This window comes from Piliocolobus tephrosceles, chromosome 14 (assembly GCF_002776525.5).
Source record: "Piliocolobus tephrosceles isolate RC106 chromosome 14, ASM277652v3, whole genome shotgun sequence".
Classification (NCBI taxonomy): domain Eukaryota; kingdom Metazoa; phylum Chordata; class Mammalia; order Primates; family Cercopithecidae; genus Piliocolobus; species Piliocolobus tephrosceles.
Window position 1 is genome coordinate 105,997,646 of NC_045447.1, and position 10,358 is coordinate 106,008,003.

The following is a 10,358-nucleotide window of genomic DNA, read 5'->3' on the forward strand; positions in this document are numbered from 1 at the left end:
GCTTATCCCAGCTGCAATTAATTATGAATGTAATTATTTGTCTGCTTTCTCCTTTCTGACAAGATTCTTTTATGAGCTGCCATGTCCTCAAACTGTCTGTCAATAGTGGTTGCTCAATAAATATTGTTTGAATGAATGAATGAATGCACAGTACCTTCCAGTGCATATCTTCTTCTCCATTTTCTGAGTATGTTTTTAATTTCTTGCCTGTTGGAGGAAAGATGCCTCCAGACAATGGCCTCTATCAATTCAGGGGAATAATCTTACTGTCACCTCCCAGACCTTACCTGGTGAACTCATCAGCAGACCTCATAGGCCCTGTATGTGGAACAAACTTTTATTAACATAAAAGCATGAATACAGAAACACTGAAAACAGAAGACAATCAGTGAATACTTGGCTCCAAGTCTACAGAACACAATGAAGGGAAAGAACAAATAACTGTTACGCTTAACTCAGCATCTGAATCACCTGAATATAATCTTGTCATTTTCAGGCCAAGTGAGGTGGCTCACGCCTATAATCCCAGCACCTTGGAAGGCTGAGGAGGGCGGATTACCTGAGGTCAGGAGTTCCAGACTAGTCTAGCCAACATGGTGAAACCTTGTCTGTACTAAAAATACAAAAATTAGCTGGGCATGGCGGTAGGCGCCTGTAATCCCAGCTACTTGGGAGGTTGAGGCAGGGGAATTCCTTGAACCCAGGAGACGGAGGTTGCAGTGAGCCAAGATCGCACCATTGCACTCCGCCTGGGTGACAAGAACGAAACTCCATCTCAAAATCATCATCATCATCATCATCATCTTGTCATTTTCTTGTGAATTTCTTCCAGAGGTATCTTGTACATATAGAAGCAAATACATATATTTAGAAATCACTATTTCTCAAGAAGCATTCTTGCATGAAATTCAAGATGTTTCTACTCTTTTCGTAATGTAAACATTGGTGCTGCTAATAGACTTTTATAAGGGACTGCACATGTGTGCTAGTGTGTCTGAGGGATCAGTCTTCATGCACAGATGTGGTTATTCTCAGAGGCCCTTCCAAGTGGCACTGCCAGCTGTTAAATCCTCTGCATACCATTTATCAGGTTTTAATCTTTCAGTGATCTGGTGGGTTAAACTGGTATCTCATAGTTGAGTTCTTATTTCTCTTACTATGGATCTGGTTGAATATCTCTTATATTTTACAGCCCTGTATGCTGCTTTTTCTGGAACTGCTTGTATCTTTTACTTTTGTTTCTACTGTATTGTAGGTCTTTCGCTTAATGACTTTTAGGAGTTCTTTATGCAAAAGGGAAACTATGTGCTATGACTTATAACTATTGTTTTCCAATTTGTAATTTGCTTTTGATGGTTTTGCCATGAAGACTTTTTGTTACGTCACTGGGTTTATCCATCTCTTCTCCTTTTTTTTTTTTTTTAAGATGAAGTCATTCAAGTGATTCTCTTGCCTCAGTCGCCCAAGTAGCTGGGATTATAGGCACCCACAACTACACCTGGCTAATTTTTGTATTTTAGTAGAGACAGGGTTTCATCATGTTGGCCAGGCTGGTCTCGAACTCCTGACCTCAGGTGATCTGCCCACTTCAGCCTCCCAAAGTGCTGGGATTACAGGCGTGAGCCACCACACGTGGCCATCTCTTCTTAACAGCCTCCTGACTTTTGTGTTATAGTTAACTTCTGCATTCGCAGAAAAATTCTTCCTTGATTACCACTGTTCATTTTAGGACCATTATGGTTTCTTTTGTTGTTGTTGTTGTTTTGTTTTGTTTATTTTTTGTTGAGATGGAGTCTCACTCTGTCACCAGGCTGAAGTGCAGTGGCGCAATCTCAGCTCACTACAACCTCCAGCTCCTGGGTTCAAGTGATTCTCCTGCCTCAGCCTCCCAAGTAGCTGGGACTACAGGTGCACACCAACACTCCCAGCTAATTTTAGTCTTTTTAGTAGAGACAGGGTTTCACCATGTTGGCCAGGATGATCTCGATCTCTTGACCTCGTGATCCGCCCGCTTCAGCTTCCCAAAGTGCTGAGATTATAGGTGTGAGCCACTGTGCCTGGCCAGTTTCTTTATTTTCAAATTTTTTTTAAAAAAATTTGCATTTGAAAATCTGGTATGTTTAGTGTTTACAGTACTTGTTAAGTATGAGATGCTATCCCACTGAATATTTTGCTGGCATTAATTGAATAGTCCACCTTTCCCCTATCAAATTTGAAATGCCACTGTTTCCATACCCTAGATTTCTTTAACTATTGAAGGCATTTCTTGACATTATATTATTTCCCTTTGACATGCCATTATATTATTTCCCTTTGACTGATGCATTGTTGGCATTTGATTTGGATAAGTGTACGTTTGTTTAGATCTCATTAATACTTAATACTTGGTATTCTGTAAACTTTTTCCAATTTGATAAGTATTCAATGGCAATACACTGTGATTTTAACTTCCATTGGCCTGCCTACTAAAGAGATTGAACATCTTTTCAAATGTTTTTCAGACATTTGGATTTTCTCTTCTGATGTGTGCCTGTTGATGTTTTTACTCATTTTTCTTTTCTTTTCTTTTTTTTTCCCGATGCAGAGTCTTGCTCTGTCACCCAGGCTGGGGTGCAGTGGCATGATGTTGGCTCACTGCAGCCTTTGCCTCCCAGGTTCAAGCAATTCTTCTGTCTCAGCCTCCCGAGTAGCTGGGATTACATGTGCCCACCACCACGCCTGGCTAATTTTTGTACTTTTAGTAGAGATGGGGTTTCACCATGTTGGCCAGGCTGGTCTTAAAACTCCTGACATCGTGATCTGCCCACGTCAGCCTCCCAAAGTGCTGGGATTACGGGCATTACCCACTGCGCCCGGCCTTTACTCATTTTTCTGTTATGTAATTTTTTAAAATTAATTTTTACGGATTCATTATATCATAGATACTAATCTCTTGCTGGTTATACCTATGACTCTGTGTTACAGTTTTTCAGTTGATTCTCTTGAATTTTTTAGGCACATGTGGATCATATGAAAATGATAATTTTGGCCGGGCTCAGTGGCTCACGCCTGTAATCCCAGCACTTTGGGAAGCTGAGGCAGGTGGATCACCTGAGGTCAGGAGTTCGAGACCAGCCTGGCCAACATGGCAAAACCCGGTCTCTACTAAAAAGATAAAAATTAGCTGGGCGTGGTGATGGGCGCCTGTAATCCCAGCCGCTCGGGAGGCTGAGGCAGGAGAATCGCTTGAACCTGGGAGGCAGAGGTTGCAGTGAAACTCCATCTCAAAAAAAAAAAGAAAAAAGAATATGCTAATTTGACCTTCTCTTTAATTGCTTTTGAGGGACTAGCTCTTTGTTTGAAAGATATTTTGTAAATCTTTAGTATCTAGACAGCTGGACTATTTATTGTTTGGTCTTTCAGTTAGCTCCTATAAACCACATGAGAAGAAAGTACATTTCAAATCAATAAGCCACGTGACAACAAAACTAGCAGATATCGTAGAATCCTCGCCAAATAAAGAGGGTTGGGTATAAAAGCCAGCACCTAGCCAGTCACAGGCTGCAGAAAAAGCAAGAGAGCACTCATAGGCACGGGGAGCAGCCAGTACTCCACCCTCACAGAAGCAAAGTCCCAAAATTATATACACAGTTAAAAAATGATTTTCTACATAATTAATTCAAAGTTTCCTCTACAATGACTGGTACTAAGTACTCTGTACTTTTAGAAATCACATTTTCAGGACTAGGAAAGGGTGGAAAGATGCATTTTACTTGGTGAAATCATTGGGAAATATTTTTGTTGTTGAGGAGGTGCAGATAGAAGTAGACCCTTTAGTTTGGGGAATACATAATCTATCGTATTAGATAATTGTAGGAAAGGGCAGGAAAAAGATACAAAAAACTTTTGGACTTGAATCTTTCATGGTATTGATTTATTTTTTCTTCGATTAAATAAAAAAGATACCCTGAGATACCACAAAGCAAAAAGGCATTTGGGGAGTGCCTTAGGTCCTCTTTTGCTACTATAACAGAATACCACACACTGAATAATCTATAATGATCAGGAATTTATTTCCTCACAGTTCTGGAGATTGCGAAGTCCAAGATCAAGGCACCAGCATTTGGCAAGGGACTTCTTGCTGGGTCAGAGAGGCAAGAGGGGGGGTTCCACTCCTGTAATAACAGCACCAGATAACCTGAATACTCCTTAAAGTTCCCCCTCCTAATACTGTTATGATGGCAGTGAGGTTTCAACATGATTTTTGGAGGAGACAAACATTAAAACCATAACAAGGAAGGAGGAGTGAGTTCCTCCCACAATCACTTTTCTGTTGGACTGGTACTTGGTACAGACAGTGAGTCTCCCTAATTACATTGGTTTTTTTGTAAAGCAGCCTGATACCTTTTTTTCTTCTCTAATGTGGGGAAAAGGTACATTAAGCAGAAAGATTACCTTCTATAAGTTAATAAGGGATTATATAGTTTGAGATACATTTATAAAACATTATTATAAAACATCTGGAATGTTTTATAAATGATTGCTATGAGAACAATGAAAATTTAATTACAAAAATGTACCCTCGGCTGGGTGTGGTAGCTCACGGCCTGTAATCTGAGCACTTTGGGAGGCCGAAGCAGGCGGATCACTTGAGGTCAGAAGTTCAAGACCAGTGTGGTCAACATGGCAAAACCCTAACTCTACTAAAACTACAAAAATTAGCTGGGCTCAGTGGTGCATGCCTGTAATCCCAGCTACTTGGGAGGCTAAGGCAGGAGAATCACTTGAATGCAGGAGGCAGAGGTTGCAGTGAGCCAAGATCGTACCATCACACTCCAGCCTGGGTGACAGAGCAAGACTTCATCTAAAAAAAAAAAAAAAAAAACAGGTATACATTTTTTTAAACATCACCTGTTTAAAATACACATATCTTACACTTTGTGCTCACCTTCCTTTAAATATCATTCCCAAAGCACAGTAATTCTAGCTTTGCAAAGATTGAAGTCAGTATACAAAAATCAGTGTTATTTCTATATACTAGAATGAATAATTGGAGACCAGGTGTGGTGGCTCACCCCTGTAATCCCAACACTTTGGGAGGCCGAGGTCGGTGGATCACATGGTCAGGAGTTCGAGACCAACCTGGCCAATGTGGTGAAACCCCATCTCTACTAAAAATACAAAAATTAGCTGGGCGTGGTGGCGCACACCTGTAGTCCCAGCTACTTGGGAGGCTGAGGCAGAAGAATCGCTTGAACCCAGTAGACCAAGGTTGTAGTGAGCCGAGATTGTGCCCCTGCACTTCAGCCTGGGCGACTGGGCGAGACTTCGTCTCAAAAAAGAGAAAAAGAATGAATAATTGGAGATGGAAATACTTAGTTAACATCTAATAGGGTTTGTGTAAGAATTGCCTGCTGAAAATTGCAAACATTGAGGAAGATCTAAATAAATATAAGTATTGGCAAAAGGATAGACACTTGAGCAGTGGAATAAAGTTCAGATATAGGCTTACAAATTTCTGATTATTTCTGCCAAAGGTAAGTCAGCGGAGAAGGAATCATCTTTTAATCAAATATTGGGATAAAATCTCATTCAGAAAAGTAAAACTTAAAAAAAAAGAAATTGTTAAATTTGGAGGAAAACATCCAGAGATGCAAGACGGTTCAAACCTTAATATTTTAAAGTTTTCTGAGCCTGGTGTGGTGGCTAATGCCTGTAATCCCAGCACTTTGGGAGCCTGAAGTGGGCAGATCACCTGAGGTCAGGAGTTCAAGAAGTTCAAGACCAGCCAGGCTGACATGGCAAAACCCCATCTCTATTAAAAATACAAAATTAGTGTGGCATGGTGGTGCACGCCTGTAATCCCAGCTACTCAGGAGGCTGAGGCAGGAGAATTGCTTGAACCTGGGAGGTGGAGATTGCAGTGAGCCAAGATCACACCCCTGCATTCCAGCCTGGACAGCAGAGGGAGACTCCATCTCAAAAATAAAATACAAAGTATACTGTACACTGTGTACAACCTTAGATGTGTTTTGGCAGTGCTTGGTAGACATAGTCCAGGGATGAAACTCTTATCAGGCAATCTATAGTCATCTTTTTCAAGATTCAGAGGTTTGTCTTTATAACCCTTATTTTTCATTTTGTTTTATTTATAAATCCCCAAGGTTCAGAGTGATTAAAAATACTGTCTGACCGTTTTATAAAACCATTCTCAAGTGGGCCCTGGTGTTGATTTCTCCTATTACCTTAGATTCTACAGCAATCATTTACTTTTTAATTAAAAATGTTATTTTGATTTCATTATTGAGTCACATGCAGTTATGAGAAATAATACAGAAAGACCCCATGTACCTTTTACCCAGTTTCCCCTAATGATAACATCTTGCAAAACTATGGTACAGTATTACAATCAGGATATTGAAGTTGAGATACTAGAATTACAGAACATTTTTAATCCCTGCAAGAGTTTCACATGTTGCCCTTTTATAGGTACATAAATCTCTTGCTCTTCCCCCTTCATCTTTAGCCCCTGGCAACCACTCATCTTTTCTCAATTTTTACAAGTTTTGTTATTTCAGAAATGTTATAGAAATGGAATCATACAATATACAACCTTTTGGAAATGTGTCACTAAACGTAATTCTCTGAGGATTCATTTGAGGTGCTGCATGTATCACTGGTTTATTCCTTTTTATTACTGAGTGATATTCCATGAAATAGATGTACCACTGTTGGTTTAACTGTCCACTTAAAAAACATCTAGGCTGCCTCCAGTTTGGGCTAATACTAATAAAGTTGTTCTATACATTCATGTACAGGTTTTTGTGTCAACATGAGTCTTCATTTCTCTCGGGTACATGCCCAGAGTATAATTGCTGGGTCATATGGTAAGTGCATGTTTAGTTTTTAAAAACATGCCAAACTATTTTCCAGAACAGCTGTACCATTTTACATTCCCACGAACAGTGTATGAGTGATTCAGTTTCTCGACATCCTCACTAGCATTTGATGTTTTAACACATTTTTATTTTAGCCATTCTAATAGGTATGTAGTGATATATTACTGTGGTTTTAATTTGCATTTCCCAAGTAGCTAATGATGTTCAGAATCTTTTCATGTGCTTATTTGCTATCTGTGTATTATCTTTAGTGAAATGTCTGTTCATGTCCTTTGCCCGTTTTCCCATTGAATTGTTCATTTGCTATTGAGTTTCATGAGTTCTAGATAGATACTAGAACTCGGTGTACCTTTGTAGGATATGTAGTTTGCAAAGATTTTCTCCATTCTGTTGCATGCCTTTTCATCTTCTTAGTATCTTTCACAGAGCAAAAGTTTTAAATTTTGGTGAAGTCCAGTTTATTGATTCTTTTTTTCTTTTTTGGATCATGCTTTTGGTGTCATATCTAAGAACTCTTTACAAAGTCCTAGCTCTCAAAGATTTTCATCTATGTTATTTTCTAAAAGTATAGCTTGACATTTTACTTTTATGATTCATTTTGAGTTAATGTTTATACAGAGTTTGAGAGGTTTTTTTGCTTATGAATATTCAATTGCTCTGGTACCATTTGTTTAAAAGACTGTCTTTCCTTCAGTAATTGCTTTGGTGCCTATGTCAAAAATAAATTGTCTGCACTCAATGCTATTTCTGGCTTTTCTTTTTCAGTTCTATTTATTTATATATCTGTCTTCCTGACAACACAACCTAGTCTTGATTACTATAGTTGTATCATAAGTCTTGAAATCAAGTAGAATGATTTTTCTCACTGTATTCTTTTTCCAGAATTGTTTTGAGTATTCTAGTTCCTTTGCCTTTCTACATAAATTTTAGAATGATCTTGTCTGTGTCTATAAGAAATCTGGGCTGGGCGCGGTGGCTCAAGCCTGTAATCCCAGCACTTTCGGAGGCCGAGACGGGCGGTGAAACCCCGTCTCTACTAAAAAATACAAAAAACTAGCCGGGCGAGGTGGTGGGCGCTTGTAGTCCCAGCTACTGGGGAGGCTGAGGCAGGAGAATGGCGTAAACCCGGGAGGCGGAGCTTGCAGTGAGCTGAGATCTGGCCACTGCACTCCAGCCTGGGCGACAGAGCGAGACTCCTTCTCAAAAAGAAAAAAAAAAGAAAGAAAGAAATCTGGCCATGTGTGGTGGCTCACACTTGTAATCCCAGCACTCTTGGAGGCTGAGGCAGGCGGATCACTTGAGGACAGGAGTTCAAGACCAGCCTGGCCAACATGGTGAAACCCCATCTCTACTAAAAATACAAAAAAATTAGCCGGGCATGGTGACAGGTGCCTGTAATCCCAGCTACTCAGGAGGCTGAGGCAGGAGAATCACTCAAACCCAGGGGGCAGAGGTTGCAGTGAGCAGAGCTCATGCCTTTGCAATCCCGCCTGGGCAAGAAGAGAAAAACTCCATCTCAAAAGTAAATAAATAAAGTAAATCTTGCTGGGATTTTGGTAGGAATTACATTAAAACTGTAAATCAATTTGCCCTTTCTTTTCTTTTCTTTTTTTTTTTTTTTTTTTGGGGAGAGTCTCGCTTTGTCACCCAGGCTGGAGTGCAGTGGCGTGATCTCGGCTCACTGCAAGCTCCGCCTCCTGGGTTCACGCCATTCTCCTGCCTCAGCCTCCTGAGTAGCTGAGACTACAGGCACCTGCCACCACTCCCGGCTAATTTTTTGTATTTTTAGTAGAGACAAGGTTTCACCGTGTTAGCCAGGATGGTCTCGATCTCCTGACCTAGTGATCTACCCACCTCGGCCTCCCAAAGTGCTGGAATTACAGGCATAAGCCTCCGTACCCAGCCCCCAATTTGCCTTTTTTTAATTGGGTTTTTGTCTTATTATACATTGTAAGGGTTCTTTTATATCCTGAATATAAGTCCTTTATCAAATATATAGCTTGTAATATTTTTCTTCTAGTGTATGATTAGTCTTTTTCTTTCTTTTTTTCTTTTTTCTTTTCTTTCTTTCTTTTTTTTTTTTTTTTGACAGAGGCTTGCTTTGTTGCCCAGGCTGGAATGCAGTAGTAGGTTCTTGGTTCACTGAAACTTCCGCCTCCTGGGCTCAAGTAATCCTCCCACCTCAGCCTCCCGAGTAGCTGAGACCACAGGCATATGCCACCACACCCAGCTAATTTTTGTATTTTTTGTAGAGAGGGTTTTGCCATGTTGCTCAAGCTGATCTTGAATTCCTGGGCTTAAGCGATCCACTCTGCCTCTCAAAGTGTTGGGATTACAGGCATGAGCCCTTGTGCCCAGGCTTTTCATCTTCTTAGTAGCCTTTTGACACATAAATATTAATTTTATAAAGTCCAATTTATAAATTATCTTTTGGAGACACTGTCTCACTCTGTTGCCCAGGCTAGAGTGCAATGGCACAGTCACAACTTACTGCAACTTTAACCTCCCCCTCAAGTGATCCTCCCACCTCAACCTCCAGCGATTCTCCCTCCTCAGCATCTCGAGTAGCTGAGACCACAGGCATGTGCCTCCACACCTGGCTAATTTTTTTATTGTTTGTAGAGATGAGATCTCCCTATGTTGCCCAGTCTGGTCTTGAACTCCTAGGCTCAAGCAATCCTCCCACCTCAGCTTCCCATAGTGCTGGGATTACAGACATCAGCCACTGCACTGGGACCAGTTTATGAATTTTTGTCTTTTATTATTCGTGCTTTTGGTGTCAAGTCTAAGAACTCTTTGCCTAAGGTCTGAAATATTTTTTCCTGTTTCTTCCAGAAGTTTTATAAGTTTTATCTCTTATGTTTAGGTCTATGATCTATTTTGATTTAATTTTTGTGTGTGGTGTGAGGTTAGGATCCAAGTTCACTTTTTTGCATGTGAATATCCAATTGTCTCAGCACCATTTGTTAAAAAGACAATTGTTTCTCCATCGTGTTGTCTTAATATCTTTGCCAGAAATTAGTTAACTGTAAATGTGCAGGTTTGTTTCTGATCTTCAGTTCTGTTCTATTGATCTGTGTGTCTGCCTTATACCAGTCTCATGCTCTCCTAATTAGGGTAGTTTTACAGTAAGTTTTGCCATTGGGGAGTATACATCCTCTAATTTTGTTGTTCTTTTTCCAAATTGTTTTCACTGTTTTAAGTCCTTTGCATTTTCATATAATTTTTGAGATTGGTGTGTCTACATCTACCATCATAAGATTTCATGATGATTGAGTGCTTAGTGTTTAAACATTGCATTTAAATTGCTTCATTTTTGAGTGGGTGTGGTGGTTCTTGCCTGGAATCCCAGCACCATGAGAGGCCAAGGCAGGTGGATCACTTGAGGTCAGGAGTTCAAGGCCAGCCTGGCCAACATGGTGAAACCCTGTCGCTACTAAAAATACAAAAGTTAACTGGGCATGGTGGCATGTGCCTGTA